General features: G+C 39.7%; 1 protein-coding gene and 1 long non-coding RNA gene across 2 annotated transcripts in view; one reads left to right on the plus strand and one right to left on the minus strand.

Annotated features, from left to right (window-relative positions):
• LOC122805547 (tyrosine-protein kinase Mer-like) overlaps positions 1-14,388 on the plus strand; it is a 643,235-nt gene that overhangs the window by 430,877 nt on the left and 197,970 nt on the right. The window lies entirely within an intron of this gene.
• The window catches only part of LOC122805548, a 344,744-nt gene continuing 342,964 nt past the window's right edge, over positions 12,609-14,388 (minus strand). The window contains exon 3 of the long non-coding RNA XR_006365380.1: positions 12,609-13,109. This is a non-coding gene — a long non-coding RNA (uncharacterized LOC122805548). The remainder of the gene's footprint in view (positions 13,110-14,388) is intronic.

Below are 14,388 nucleotides of genomic sequence, written 5' to 3' on the forward strand. Positions count from 1 at the left end.
TGAAAGTGCATGCTGACACAGTACCTGTTATTCTGACAACTTTATAAGTATATCAAAACAATACTTTAGCTCTATTACTAATTTTTGTGTCCTCCTTTACTGTTTTCTGGCTTTTTCCTTGAAACTTGCATTTGGATTTTGAGAGATACGCATTTACCTCATTTTCAACTACAGCACCATCTATTAAATGCCTGATATACACCTACAGCATGAATTCCAAAATGAAAGGCTTCCTCTTACATCTACAGCCCCATTACGTGGTCTCTAATAAAAATGAAAAATATTGCCAAGACTAAGCAGGTAAAGATTAGCAGTCATGAAAGCTGAATTCCATGACAGTGCATGTTTAGCTATAAACAATTAAAAACATAGTTGCCATTTAAAAAAAATGGAGTAAAATGTAATTTTACAGTACCTTTTCCTTTAATCTGGTTGGTCCCCCAGTGGCAATGTAAACATGCTAAACACAGCAGAAATCTCCTCCAGTAAAGAAACCATTCTACGTATCATTGTTGATGCAGTGGCATGCAAACTTGAATATTTATTTCTATTTTTTCTGTGAGAAAGTCCCTTACTGCATTGGAAAGCTGCATCGTACAGGTTCAGATACCTGACAATTCGATTGACTCACTGTGTGGTGATGTCATACATTACTGCAGTTCCAGGTATAGGGTGCGATGGTCACCACAGATCCATTCCTGCAATTTCGCAGTGCTGTTTGTATACAATGGTCTTAAGTGGTGAGCAGTTTTTAATCCATACCTCTCAAACGCTGAGTGCAGGAATTAAAAAGAAAGCCAGAAGAGAATGAAAAAGGCTACAGTAATTATGACCAGAGCTGAAACATAGCACTCATATACTTAGAGAGTTGCCAGAATAGCAGGTATTGTATCAGCAAGCACTGTCACAGGTGTTATGAAGTTGCAAGTGTAAATCTCTGTCATTATTTAATAACTACAATCCTCAATGTTATGCTTTAAATACTTAAGTTGCCAAGGATAGCATTAAGAAGCATAATTTACTAAAAAAAAAAAAAACACAAATTTTTAGGTGCTTTTCAATATATATATATATATATATATATATATATATATATATATATACACACACACACACACACACACACACACACACATATATATGTATATATAGATAGATAAACTTGTTTGTGTGTGTGTGTATATATATATATATATATATATATATATATATATATATATATATATATATACATACATATACACAGGAGTGTGTATACCTTTTTTGTGTGTGGAAATAATAGTTATCTAACACTCCCCTATAAATCCTTAGTTACCTCCTTACTAACATGCCCCTTCCTGTATAGATGCCTGTGATATTCAGGCCCCAGATGATTCTGGGGTGCACAGCTAGGCTTGTAAGGACCATAGTGGTCACTAGCCTAGTAACTATGACTATATATATATATATATATATATATATATATATATATATATATATATTTTTTTTTTTTTTTTTTTTTTTACGGGTAGTTGGAACATTATATTTTCAGCATTTTGGCTCAGGCCAAAGCTGTCTAGGCAGAAAAATCTGCATGTGTCAGGGGGTGTGACATTCCACTCAGGCTAGGTGTGAAGGAGTTAAATGTCAGTATTAGTGCAACATTTTATACTGACTGTCAAGGTGTGTTCTCATTTTGACATGATCTGAATCTGTGAAAGAAAATCTTAAAGCAATGAAGAATGAGATGTATGTTTAGCATGTTCATCTGCAATAGGAGTTGTAAGAATATGTATAGAGATGCACACACAGAGACACACACACACATATACACACGTGTGCAGGCCCACATACCCACATATATAAATCCCAGATGCTCCAACCTCTCTGCAAACACTGAAGATGAACTAAGACAAAACCAAACAAAAAATTGTATGAAGGTAGGTTCATTGAACTCACTGTCCTTTAAGATCCTGTTATTGCTTTACTAAAATACATGTTACAGTAGTGTATGCATGCACAAATCCTTGTGTGTGTGCGTATGTGTGTGTGTGTGTGTGTGTGTGTGTGTGTGTGTGTGTGTGTGTGTGTGTGTGTGTGTGTGTGTGTGTGTGTGTGTGTGTGTGTGTGTGTGTGTGTTTATCTACATAGGGAAATATGGTACTTTGTGAGCAATGAAGCTGTTGGCTTTGACTCGTTAAAATTAGGGAAAAAGAACCACGAACTGTAAAGAAGCTCATTTGAGATTTCAGTGTAATCAAGCATATATAACTTGTTTAGAAAGTGGTACTTAATTATTGAAAATAAAAGATATTAAAAAAATGAGTACTTTTACCCTTAATTGGGCTTCAACAGATCTGACTCCATTTACATAGCGTAGTATTTGTATGCTTTAACTCATAATTCATTATCAATACTCTTGAGCTGGGGTTGTAAATGTAAACCTTATACTGTTTGACCAAGGTATAGTGCAACGGGTCTCATTTTTCACACCTAATCTGCGTATCTACTCCTTTGGTAGCTAATAGAGTATAACTCATGTGTTATATTCTTAACTTATATAGCTAGTGCCTAATCAGTGCAAACACATTATAAAAATCTTGTCACTGATTATATATATATATATCTACTAGTACTTCATCTTGTCTCTGATGTGATATGTTATTTGCCACAATTAAAATAGTCAAGTGCTAACAAATATGTGACAATCAGTGAAAATTATGGTCCTTAAGAATATTGCTGTTGTGATCATAATTGCTGCTAGCCAGGACCAAACTGGAAACTATCTAGCTGATCCAGTGACTGGGAGCACTTACCATGTATCCTTTATGTAGAGTAACATACCACCCTTTCCATGAAAAAAATGAATACAGCTATCTAATGCTATGTCTATTACAAGTGTGTGCTAAGAAACCTGAAAGGACTCTGCATGCATTAGGTCATCTGCAACCTTCTATGACAGCGAACTGAACAGGGTGAAATTAGGAAAGATATATCTGACTCATAATTCAGCATGTTCAATTTAATGACAATGAACTTAAAAAATAAATATAAACTGATGCCTGAGTAGCAGCACAGTTTTGTAATAATCAACCCAACATCAAGGAATTTAGAGCTATCACATGAACAAGAAATGTCAAGTCATACAGGAAAAGAAAAGAATGGAGATATATTTTTATTGCAACTGTTTCATACATCACAATATGGACTTAAAAGGGGCAGAGCCATAACATTGGTCAGGCAAAGAAAGAATCTGGCCCAGATGCAAGATATTAGTGGATGGCAATAGCAGGTACCAATGGTGTGAGAATGCAGCACAAGCATGTTTGAAGCTGCAAGGATATCACAGCTTCATAAATGAATGCAGATACTGCATTTGTGGTCAGGAATGAAGTGTGTGGTGGTTCTGTAGTAAGCTGCTTGTTACATTTGTAGCAAACAGCTTGGTACAGTTTCAGAGCAAAGGAGCTTTTCTTGGTTTTCAAATTTGACAAGGCCTACATGTTATTTTGTTCCTCAGCTATGAGCTGAAGGGAATGCCACATGAGGGAAATGCACAGGGCTCCAAAGGAACTAACTACAGTTCTGAACAGAACATCTGGACAGAGGTAAAGTCTTTATGCCTAATTGCCACCTTTAATTCAGTTGCAACTGTCCTCTGTTATACCTTCCTGTATATTCATTACAAAATACTATACCTCTTATTCTTCCAAGGCCAGTACTGCCAATGACTGTAGCATGCACTGCTGATTAACTGCTTTTGTTTTTGTTTTTTATTTATTATCTTTTTTTTTGTCCTTTGCTCATATGTTCATATATGGTTACTAGACTTGCAGTTGAGGTGACAATTGAAACCTCGGAACCTGGCCCAATTTCCCATTTGCCTCAGTGCACTGTCTGATCAAGTGACTTGCTCAGGGTCACACTGAAGGAATCAAAGCCTGGACTATCGGAAGCATTTTGTTAGCAACTCATTCTCATAGCCATAATTATCTGAGATAACTGCCAAACTGATTCTGTCCATTACATTCATTTTTCTGCAGTGTCTGCCATGGCAATGGATGAGGTGTAGCAGAGGCCATCCCTCTCTACACCTTCCTCAGCATCACTTGCCTCAGTAGTCTCCAGGCCCACATCTTTGTAGGGTGACGACAGTCATCCTGCAGGGGATGGTGACTTGGAGAGCTTGATGGTGCCCTCTCATGCATTTACAGCAGGGGGAGTAGGCCTCCATTGGGGGGCCATCACCAGGGGCCACTGGGTCACCCAGCAGGATGGAATAGGCCTTGGTGAACTGGCAGCTGGAAACCCACAAAGTAACAGAACTGCTTGACCATGTCTACTAGCTCAACAGTGGCTTGCTTGGGTCAGCCATGAGGCTGGTCATGGAATTAAGTGACTGACTTCTGGTTGGGTGCAGCCCTGTGCAACTTAGCAGTCAGCCATCACCCCACTATATCTCAAATTGTGTTTTTCCTTTCCTTGCATTTCATTTTCCTCCCCAATTTCTAGCCCAGAAATCTGTATCACCCACTGGTATCATTCTGTTTGTGTATCTCCTTTGTGGTCCTCCTATCTGTGTCAGCACCTTCCCTGTTTGTCTAATTCTTGTGTTGGTTTGTCTTCCTCTCCTGCTAACTCTGTACTCAGCTTCCTTCCCACACTCTCCCCATGCTACTTTCCCCTGTCTACTCTTCTTGAAAACATACAAAATATGCACTTCTCCAACAGGAAAAGTATCTTTCTTTCCCCTCCTGACTCCAGACTTCCTTTCATTGTTGTCCTTCTGTGTGTTCCTCTGCTTGCTCTTCCCCCATTTCTGCCTATACCATTTCCTTCCCATTTATAGCCCCTACACCACCTTACTGTTTGCTAACCCTAACCCCAACTCTAGTACTCGGCTGGTAAGATAAATGTAAATAAACACGTGTAAATAAATAAATAAACAGTATGCCATCTTGGCTCACCAGACTCCATATAAAAGAGTACAGCAGCATAACATATACACTAGTCTTGAAGAATGCAAGCAAGTAAGGGGCTTGATATATGCAAGCTCTCCTACAGAGTTATCACAGTCTGCATGAGTTTGCACATTTAGTAAAGAAAAACATGGGAACAAGAACACACAATCTGAGCATACAAGGTGGAAGCCTGAAGGGAGGGAGGAGGCTTCAAACTTTTCTTCCCGGAAAGAGTAGTGGATGACTAGACCAGCCTTCCTATAATCAAAATTAGTGACATAATCTATGAGTGCTTGAAAGAGAACTAAGGCAAATCTTAGAATTCAGTGGAAGAAAAAAGATGTAGCTGGTTAAACAAAGTCTACATCATATCCAGAAAGTAAGCAAATAGGCAAACACGGTAGGCCAAGATGTCCTTATCTGCTTCTGTGGTTCAGCATAGGATCATAGGTGGTTACTAGGCTATTGGCCCTGAGGCCCTTATAAGCCTAGTCAAGAGTTTAGCCCATGTTTAGACAAGTCAGCACCCAAAGCTCCTGTCCAGCAGGGACACAGGTGGAATCCTAGGGGTGTATTTCTGTTTCCCATCCAGTTATCCAGGTTGTGTTTAAAATGGGTTAATGAGGTACTCTGCTTGATGTGGAGAGAGAGTCCATTCCACAGATGGGGGAGTCTCTGTGACACAAATCTGTCCTGCCAACAAGTCCTATTGATAGCACAGACTAGGTTGAGGTCGCATGTACGGGTTATTTGAGTGGAGCTTAACTTGTGAATATGCAGCAGTCCCATCAAGGCGGGGTCTGGGATTGCTTTGTATGCCAGACAGAGGTCACCTCTGAGGAGCCCGTAGTGGGACAGGGCTTTTAGCCTATCTGTGTAGGGTAGATGTTTGAGGCCCTGGATTCTCCTAATGAGGAACCTCTGTGGTCTCTCCAGCTGCTGCATGTGCTTTGCGAGGTACATGCTGAAGGGGGAGGTTTACTTAGTAATTGGCCTTATAAGGGAAAAATACAGGGATGTTATAACCTCTTTGTCCCTGGATGAGATACCCTTACTTATGAGGTTGGCCATGTAGAAAGTTTTCAGTACAATGGAAGCAACATGGTGGTCAAAAGTCAGGTTGCTGTCAACCTGGGTGCCCAAATCCCTCACTACTGATTGTGTACTTAGGACATTGTTATCAGTGCGATAATATGTGGGGATGTCACTCTCTCCAAAGGGGATGATAATGATGACGCATTTTCTGGCATTCAGCGTGAGGCCATGTTTCTAGCACCAGTCATTTGTTTGGGTGAGACCCTCTTGGAGGATGTCCACATCACTTAGGGAATTGATGACTGCACCCAGCTTGCAGTCATACATAAACTTGGTCAGCCATAACCCAATGGTTTTGGCCTGCTCCTCAGAGACGTATATCCCAAATAACAGAGGCCCCAAGACTGATCCCGGGGTACTCCTCTTGTTATGGGTCTACTGCTTGGCATGGCTTGCCCTATTTTGGTTAGGTGGATTCTATCAGTGAGCCAGTTTGCTGCCCATCTGGTAACATATGGATTGATGCCAGTGGAGAGAGTTTATCTATTTTGTCTGAGTGAGGAATAGTGTCGAAGGCTTTGGCCTGGTCAAGGTAGGTGGTGTGCACCATCTTCCCTTCGCCCATGGCTTTGGTGATTATCTCAAAGAAGTCAACCATATTTAACAGACATGACCTCCCCTTGACAAAGCCAAACTGTGTGGGGTTGAGTGTTTGGAGGTTGCCAATGTCCCTGTTAATGAAGTCCATGATAATCTATTCTATGGCCTTGCAGATCAGGCTACTTAGGCTGATGGGTCTATAATTTCCTGGATTGGTGGATGCTCCAACTTTGAGTAAAGGGATGGCAGTGGCTGTCCTCCACTTGGCTGAAACAAAGCCAGTACTCAGACTTTGGTTGAATAGGGTGCCTAATGGTGCTGCAAGTTCATGCCTGAGTTCATGTAGGATGCAGCCTGGGATGTTATCAGGTCCCATGGAGGCTGTATGTTTTGCCTTTGAGAGGGCAGTGATGACTTGTTCCTTAGAGATAAGAGGTGGGGGGCAGGTACTGGGTGTGTACTGATGTAATGATGCGGGGGACAGAGGGGAGAAGTTTTCACTGAACCTGTCAGCCAGTAGTTTGGCTATGTCTACAGCAATTGTGTATGTGGTGTCCTTGACCAACAGTTCTGAACAGATCTGGGTGCTTCCTTTGAGACTGCGGACATATGTGAAGAAGCCTTATAATTGTCTCTAGTAGATATGTCCAATTTGGACTCGGAACTAGCTTTTGAGGATTTCACTAGTGCTCTTATTTGGTTGTTCAGGCTAAGGAAATATTGCTTCCAGTTGGGCACCTGCTCCTTCTTGGTCCTGGACAGCATTTTTTTTTCTTTTGTTATATAGTTTACTTATTGCAGATGTCCACCAGACAGGTTTACTCTTCCTTGCCAAGGATAATTTTGTCCTGTCAGGTATTCCTGATTCCATGCATCTATATAAATGCTCTTATAGTACTTTGGTGTAGATTTGGACATTGGTGCCAGTTCCTACAGAGGGGGCTATGAAGCTGTTTAAACCATCCCTTAGGAGGTTGTAATCAGCTTTGGAGAAGTGTTTTTGTTTTACCCTAGCTGAGGGGAGATGGTGACTTTGAAAGGGGCCGCTTTATGGTCGGATCTAACCAGGGAGGATGGTACTGTAGTGGTGCTTTAGTGGTTACTCATGTTGGTTGAAACTAAGTCCAATATATTATCACCTCTTGTGGGGGTATCAACTAGCTGTTCCAAGACATTTGCATTGATAAAAATCAAAGAATCTCTGGGCATTTGTGTTCTGGCATGAGTAGTTTTTTCAGTCTATGGTTGGGTAATTAAAAACACCCAGGATTAGGGTAAAGGGTTGAATCTTGATAGATTTGAAGAGGTCCAGATAGGTGGCGCGGGCATCTTGAGTCAAATTTGGGGCCTGTAGCTAGCTATAATTTGAATATTAAGGTTATTTGCACCTGGAGTGTTTTCTCTGCATCATACTGTTTGATCAGCCTGCAGGTGTGTGTGTCTTTAATATATATTAAAACTCCACCTCCTTTGGCTTTGCTGCCCACAGTTTGGGGTCTGAATGTATGATAGGATGAGTAACCAGGTAAGGCTGGGATTCTCTCTGTAGCTTTGAACTAGGTTTCTGTGACTGCACAAATGTCAGCATCGTACAGGGTTAAGAATGCTTGCAATGAGTGCAGTTTCATGTTTTAGACTCCTAGCATTTAACAGCATGACCTTTAATTTGCTTTTCGTTGAAATTTTTATGATGGTAGTATTGAGCTCATGACTTTTCCTAAAAAAGGCACTATGGGGAAAGCAAGGGCCTTTGCCAGAAGCCTGAAGCCCAAGTGAGACAGATGCAGGCCATCTCTAGCAAAACATCATGGTCTGTCGATCATATCTTCCCAGGCTGTCAGGTTCTGGATCCCCCTAGAATGACACCAGAAACTAATCCAATTGTTAAAGTCAATCATTTTCTGTTTATAATGAGGCATCATTCTGGGTGACGGTAGAATGCTGCTTAAGGCTAGGGACATACCTGCCTGGGACACATATTCAGTGAGCTGAATCATGTCTGTCTTCATATAGTCCAGGGAGGTACATCTCAGGTCATTCATGCCAACACGGACTATGACAGAGTCATGACAGTACCTGTTGTTGAGAGAATTGAGTACGTGTGTGATATGGCGGATTCTGGCACCTGACAAACAACTAACCGTGACTTACTCCTTATTCAGCCTGGTAAGAGGCACATCTCTGTGTGTCTCACAATGGCGTCTCCTATGACTAATATGTTGGGTTTATGGTTAGGCCTTAGTGGTTGCGAGACACTGGTGTGTGGACTATGCATGGCATGTGGTGTGGAGGGTTGTGGAGTTCACATGTATTTTTGCCTCTCAGGTATCCTTTGTTTGGGGTTGTTTTTGTTGAGAACCTCCACATATGTGGGTGTGTGTTGTGTAGTTGTGGGTGGTGTTTGAGGTGTAGTGATTGTATTGACAACCTTCTCAGTGCCAGATGTACTGGCTTGTGAGGGAGAGAGCACAGAGTCTAGCTTCTTTATGTAATTGCATCTCTCACAAATTGTGTTCCTAGATGGTAGTAGTAGATGATTGTCCGTGTACATGAGGCAGTTGCTACACTGTCTCAGGATGCCCATATCAACCAGGTTAGCAGGAGAAACCGTATGAAATTGTCCATCTATATTTGTCAGAATCTGAGGGAAAGAGGCTAGGGACAGCTAAGGGGGTAGGCCTAAAGCTCTAGTGCTTAAACCAAAACTAAGAGGCTTAGAATAATGCTTAAAAGTTTAATCAGGCTAAAAACAAGCAGTAATAAATTCAGCAGAGAAGATGCAATTGAACACTTTAGAGAACAAGTAAGAGAAAAACCAAGATGAAGTAACAGAGTAGGAGGAGGAAACAGAAATACTGTAAAAGCAGTTGAATATTTTTTTTTTGTTAGTAAAATGGAAAGGGAGAAGGGAGGAACAGAAGATAATTCTAGGTTAAGAAACTAAGGGGGTTGGCCTTCCGAAATGTTCTCTCTATATTAGGTAGAATGAGCTAATGACACAGGACTGGGAGGAGTGTCCCAAATCAAATTTACAGAAGGGGTGGGCAACTGCAAAGCCACCAAGTTTAAGAACAAGACAACAATATGGAGGGTGAGGAACTGTGCTACAGCTACTAGTTACACTATTTTAGGCAGAAAACACTACAGAAATGTTTATCAGAGCAGAAAAACAGCAGTGAGACACTAAATGAAAGTTTTAAACAGATAAGCAGCAAGGAGATCTGTTATGTCTGCATTTCTCATTTATATTTAAAGTACATTTGTATATAGTTATACCTTTCAAAATTGTCAGTGTAACCCCACATTTCTGCATGTAGCTGTGTTGCATATATAATTGTGCATTTCTGAATTCTGCATTTGAACTCCCGGACATTGGAAATTATACTAAAACATAGAATGTGAGGTCTAAGGTCCTTGTTGTAGCCCCCCCCAATATACACACATGTTTGCACATGCACACAAACCACCACCCCCACCTCCTTCCACACACACATGCAGGTGCACACACTCTTTGACAAAACTTTGGTGTCTGCAAAGACTAATTTCACATTATTCAGCATTTGTGTTCCTCATGTTCTATGTACTCATACCTCCAGACTTCTCTGCTCAAAGGAGAACCGCACCCAAAAACTGAAAAAAAAATGTTTTTCAGCAAATCTTGAACTTTTCTGCATTGCTAATGCCTCTGTATCAAAGTAAATGGTTACTGTTATTTTCTAATTTGTTATACCCGAAAATAATCTAAAGGAGGCTGCCATGGCTAGCATTATTTTGTTTTGCTGCTAATGCCTTCACCTTCCTCATGTCATGTTAGAGGGACAAAAAGAAATCCTTATGATGAGGCGATCATTTACTGTAGTTTTCTCTCTCATCAGTTTACAACATCGCTGTGACTGCTTACTTTTCACTGTCAGCATTAATCCGCATTTTTAGTAACTTTGCTTCCTTTAATTTTCATTAGTGGTTATTTTTCTGTTGCATTTTAAGGAATGTTTGAATGACAGGCTTGAAAATGTAACTGAGTTAATTGTTCTTTTCAAAGTAACAACTGTATAGTTCAATGTCCAAGTATGAGAAATCTGACCCCTGTGATTAATAGGTGCTACTTGGGCTGAGATTGTTTGTGTTGCATTAACAGTTATAAATATTGTAGCTAGAATTAAAGTTTTTGATGTTAATCTTCTTTCCTCAAATCTAGAAGAAACATGCACTTTTGCAGAAATTACAGTGTAGAGAAAATACAAAATCATATACTGGTATGCTTTCTTTCTTTGTGACACTGAGTTTTATTTAATTGAAAGACATTTACATTGGAAAACTAAGTTTGAAAGCGCTGCCTTTGTTCAGACTCCAGGCTACACTATTTATCTGAGGGGGTGATGCTGGCAATCTATAACTGATAAGGCACATTTAATTGTCATTGTTTTCTTAATGGCTCTGTTGTTGGGATGTGTCCTAACTTACTGTGCCACTCTTAGTGCCTGTTGTGATGGAACACGTGAGACAAATGCAGGATAGAAAGGCAAACAATGTATTAAGCAATGTTTTTCCATATGTGAAGTGTTTAGTGTTGGATTACAGGGAAGGAAAAACATTTTTTGGAAAGAAAAAAAATTGACTTTTGGGTGGAGTTCTCCTTCAAGAAAGTTGGACAAAGCCAAATGAAAATGGAAAAACAAAGGCTCAAAATGAGCGAGAATTTGAAATATTACTCTAATTCACTCAAAAGGTTATAAGAATAATAGAATTACCATCAGCATGCATTTTCTGAACAATAATTATGAAATTTTGTCTGGCATTATTGATAACTGTAATCCTCAGTGATTTGTCAGAAAATCAAAAATGTTATATGCAACAAGGCAAAAATAAAAGACAAAATCAGTGACATTCTGCATAGTCAGGGACAGTTGAGAGGTGTGCACGTACTGCTCCACCTTTATAAATGCAGAATGTAGGAAAGATCATCATAGGAACACTGCTACAGACAATCTCTGTTTTTGGAACCTCAAAAAAATAGCAAACTGACCAGTTACATTAGCTCAAGATATTCAAAACTATGGAAATAATTTATCAAAACTATCTCACAATTTTAGACATTTCAAATTTGTTTCTCTTGTTAAGCTGAAAAGAGGATGGACAGAGACTAAATGACCTGTGAGAATCTTGTTAAATCTTTTCACATGCTCATGTGTGTCCCAAACATTAGTTCATGCTTCCAAAAAAGTAAGAACAGCTCATTCCTTCATTATGTAAACAGCGTGACTCAGACATATCTTGGCATAGACTTCTTAAGATGGAGGAGTGAAAATAAACTTGCATTTTAATGTAATCTTTTATCCTTCCTGGTGATAGGGGTGCTGGACAAATCAGGCTTTGTTTGAAAATATGTTTTGCCAGATACTGATGAGACATTATTTCTCAAACAGTGTTTTTTTTCAGAGCTGACCAAGAAGTTTAATTTTCCAAGACAACCAAACACAGAGATAAAAAATAAAGATATTGTGTAACACGAAACAGCAGGCAACACGTTGGCATACACAGTAAATTCATTTGTGTAATGTTTTGCTGAAGACTCATCACAAATGATATTTTTCCACTCATGTTGCATTTCTGGCTAAGAGTATCTTCTGAGCTAACACTGTCCACTCTGTGTAAATATTACTTTTTATAAACAGGCATATCTGTAAGTTATTTTGAAAGCAGATGTGTCATGTAGGAAACATCTAACTTTCCTGGATCTGGTGGACTATTTGGAAATATATGTTTTTATTTTAAAGTGGGAAGGGACACCAGTAATAGAAGCAAGTGGTTGACTGTATTTCAATCTACAGAATGACAAACTGATCAATTTTTCTAAACAGGATCAGTTCATGGCAGGGCGATATTGTAGTTCACTGGCTCACCAGATGCGCAGTAGCAAGCACCACCCAGACCCCACCCGAGGTGTATTACATCACTGTAGATATTGAATATTAAATTACTCTATACAAATGAGTAACAGTAAGCACTATCAGATCACATATTGTAGAAACTAAATCATAACTCTTTATTTTTTTATTTCATATTCCAATAAATGCAAGTAGTTTACTTTACTAGTGATGTTGCCATTGATGCAGCTTATGCACAGAAGAGGCATGAGGGCAGGAAACACTTTCCTAATTATATGTATTTTTTGTGCTACTTTGTGCGAACATTAACAATCAAAAAACATTAGCCGAAGAACTAACGTTAACACATTTCTACAGTTCTTACTGTCCAGGAAGGTAATTCTGTTTGCCAGACTCACTGCTAATTTCTGCTCCTTCTGAAATTTATATAGTTCTTTTACATTATGTGGTATTTGTCAACTTAGCACAATGTATTGCGGACAGTAAAATGTACACTTCAATGCATTTGTTTGGTTTTAGAGAATTGCTACTAAACCAGTGAGCCCATTCCTTATTTCAAAACAGTAATAAACAATTCAAACTCCAAGGTAAGCTGCGGCAGCACTGGGGGAAGAGGTAGAACAGCTCGGCACAAACAGCATCTGTTCTGTAAAGATAAAACATAGAAGGATTGGATCCAGCTACAATAAAGACAACAGCAACTGATATGATTCCATAAATGTGACACAAAGCCACCTGCCATTCTTTTTCTTGACCAGTTCAAGAATTTACACAGGAAAACATTTATTTATTTATTTATTTATTTATTTTTGTTTTTAGATAGAAACACAGAAAATGCAGAAACAGCAATAAATCAGTTACACAGGCTAGCACACTTTAGTGGGCAGCCTCAACAGTTAAATTAAACAAACAAACTTTCGATCAAATTCGACTAAAAAGTAACTTTAAGTGCAGATTTTAAAATAATGCAGCAAACAGCTAAAAAAACAGTTTAAGCTTGTTTAGGGTAAGCTAGAGAAGCTATTTCAAGTAAAAAAGCAGCAAAGATACTTAAATCCAGAAAGTAGTCGCTTTTCTGAGTTCTCTGTAGCTAGGACCACACTGCAGGACCACGAGGAGCTTGTCTGAGTAGTATAGCCAGAAAAAAATGCCCAGAGGTGGATTTTAAACAGGGAACTTCAAAGGAGCTAGAAATGGTCCAAAAACAACCAATTACTACAGCTCACATCCAGATCCAAGGATGTCATTGTACCCCTATACTCCTCCCTCATCAGACCCATGATTGAGTACAATGCCCCATTTGGTATGTACCTCACCAGGCATTTGCAACAACTGGAGAGACCACAAAAGTACCTCACCAAGAGGATCAAGGGTCTCCAACATATGTCTTATTCTGCCAGACTAAAGAAACTCCAGCTCTATTCAGTAGCATACCGCCTGCTCAGAGGTGATCTGTGCCTGACGTACAAGGCCATGTCCAATCAGGAACTGATGGACATGCTCCACCTCAAAAAATCCAAATCCATCAGAACCACAAGAGCTAAAGACTTAAACCTCGGCACAAGTATGAATAGGACATGCTGGAGGGATAGATTCATAACCCAGAGGCTTCCCATGCTCTGGAACAAAATCCCAGTTCATGTTAGGCAGAGCTCCTCACTGACTCTCTTCAAGAGAAATCTTGATGAGTGGATGGGAAATCGTAAGTTTACCCCACGGGTCACATCTGTGTCACTACTAGACAGGGGCACAGTAAACTAATTCTATTATATAAGGGGACCTTCACTGTGTCACTACTAGACAGAGGCACAGTATTCTAAATCTATACTGTGCATTTTTTGTACCATTTCATGGGGTGGCGAAAGCCACATCACTATGGCTAGGCTTACAAATGCCCCAGGGCAGATAGCCTAGTACTAAACTAT

The sequence above is a fragment of the Protopterus annectens genome, chromosome 6.part1 (genome assembly GCF_019279795.1).
Source record: "Protopterus annectens isolate FY-2018-M chromosome 6.part1, PAN1.0, whole genome shotgun sequence".
In the NCBI taxonomy this organism is placed as follows: domain Eukaryota; kingdom Metazoa; phylum Chordata; order Ceratodontiformes; family Protopteridae; genus Protopterus; species Protopterus annectens.